This window comes from Spermophilus citellus (assembly GCF_964194105.1).
Source record: "Spermophilus citellus genome assembly, contig: SCAFFOLD_259, whole genome shotgun sequence".
In the NCBI taxonomy this organism is placed as follows: domain Eukaryota; kingdom Metazoa; phylum Chordata; class Mammalia; order Rodentia; family Sciuridae; genus Spermophilus; species Spermophilus citellus.
The window spans coordinates 214-2437 of NW_027673096.1; the positions used below are offsets into that span (position 1 = coordinate 214).

Below are 2224 nucleotides of genomic sequence, written 5' to 3' on the forward strand. Positions count from 1 at the left end.
CACTCACCCTTCCTTTCAGAATGCTAACTTGAGCCTATGAGCTCAGTTATTCAGGAGGCTGAGGCGGGAGGATGATAAGTTTGAGGCCAGCCTGAGCAACTTAGTGAAACCCTGTCTCAAAATTTAAAAAAAAATTACAAAGGACTGGGAAGTAGCACTTGCCTAGCATAAGTGAGCCCCTGAATTCAATCCCCAGTACTGAGGGGAAAAAATCCTTACATGAGAGCAAATGATGGTCTGAAAATATTTGAGCTGTCTCTTTCCTAGTAAGAGAATGTTGAAACCACAGGAGACAGCTTTTGCATGACCTATATATATATTTAAATCACTGTTTCTGATAAGATCTAATTGTCTTCTGTAAAAGATAAATTCCTGGCTGCCAATGCCCCCCCCAGAAGCTGAGGGCAAGAAGATTATGACAGATTACGACCGCTGAGTTATCCACAAACAGATGTATTTCTAGTCTGTTTTTCAGTGGTCTCTCCGTCCTCATTTGAAAATGTGAAAGAAAAGTGGGTGCCTGAGATAACTCACCATGGTCCAAAGACTACTTTCTTGCTTGTCGGGACCCAAATTGATCTCAGAGATGACCCATCTACTATTGAGAAACTTGCCAAGAACAAACAGAAGCCTATCACTCCAGAAACTGCTGAAAAGCTGGCCCGTGATCTGAAAGCTGTCAAGTATGTGGAGTGTTCTGCACTCACACAGAAAGGCCTAAAGAATGTGTTTGATGAAGCAATATTGGCTGCCCTGGAGCCTCCAGACCTGAAGAAGAGCCGCAGGTGTGTGCTGCTATGAACATTTCTTCAGAGTCCTTTCTGCACAGCTGGTGTTGGCATCATACTAAAAGCAATGTTTAAATCAAACTAAAGATTAAAAATTAAAATTCGTTTCTGCAATAATGACAAATGCCCTGCACCTACTCACATGCACTCATGTGAGACAAGGCCCATAGGTATGCCCCCCCAACCCCGACATACTAGTTAATTTTGAGTAATTGTGTAGTGTCAGAAAGTGATAAGTACTAGTTTTTGTTGTTTAAAAAACAAACAAACAAACAAAAAAAAACCAAACCACTTTTTTGTTGTTGTTGTTTGTTTAAGAGCAAGGCATGGAGGTCCCTGGGCGGCTGAGTGTGGTTTCGCCGCCACCAGGCCCGCACCGCCAGAGCCCCGCGGAGCCGCTGCCTGGGACGGAGCCCAGGCCTGTGATTGAAAACATCAAGTCATGAGCCAAGGTGGAGGGAATCCATCACGACTTCAGCGCGAGCAGTAAGGCTGCAGCCCCAGGTGCACGGCTCTATCGGCCCCATCTCCTTCTCCTCTCCGCCTCTCCGCCTTGCTTCTCCCCAGCTGTCTCTCCTCCCAAGCTCAGTCTCTAAATCTAGATTTCAATTTCTTTCCCCCACCCCGCCCGCTCTCCCGCGTGTCCGGTACCCGGCCCCGAGGCGCTGCCTCCCCTCCCCCAACCCGCACCCCCTCTCCGGGGGTCCCGAAGGCCACTGCCGCCGCCTCCCACAGAGCACCATAGAGCAGACTCTTCACCACGCGAATGAGCTGCCGAATTAAATGAAACAGCTGATAAGATGAGAGACAATTTAAAATCCAAGTGAACCGAGAACACGCACTGAGCCCTGATCCGCTGAATTCAAACTCCCGGTCACCTGCTTCCCGCAGACAAACAGCGATGACTCGGCATTAATCCATCCGGCTGAAACAACTGGTCAGCCCTTCTAATCATACGAAGGTAAATGCCTACCGAGTCTTCATAAGTAGTGGCCACAGGTTTGAAACGGGGCTTGAGAGAGAAGGACCCACCCGTTGCATTGGTAGCCCAGCAAAGGGAAACAACATCATCAGACTGCTGTGGAGGAGATAACTTCATTGAAACCGACAACTACAGGTGTGTGATCCCACAGCCTTCCCTCTCCACACATCGGGAAAACCTTAAGGGCCACTCCCAGCTCTCCCGTAAGGGCCCCTCCCAGCTCTCCCACGAGTGCTACAGCCAGCCCAAGGGAATCAGAGGTGGTGCGGGTCCCGCGGCGCGGATCTACCGCTCCCACCAGGGCTGACTGCTGAGGTCTCTTGCACCAGCTATGGGGAAGTGGATACAGGAGGGCAAGTAAAATCCGCTGAGGATTCTCAGCCCCAAGCTCTACAAACTTAGGGTCTGAGGGAATGGCAAACTGGAAGAGTGTGCCCAGTCGTTCATGAAAACA

At 49.5% G+C, this 2224-nt stretch overlaps 1 pseudogene across 1 annotated transcript; it reads left to right on the forward strand.

The window, feature by feature from the left end:
* The first annotated feature begins 403 nt into the window (after positions 1–403).
* On the forward strand, positions 404–1100 carry LOC308640111 (cell division control protein 42 homolog; annotated as a pseudogene). The gene has a single exon. The product of its transcript is annotated as a cell division control protein 42 homolog (transcript).
* The last annotated feature ends 1124 nt before the right edge of the window (positions 1101–2224 follow it).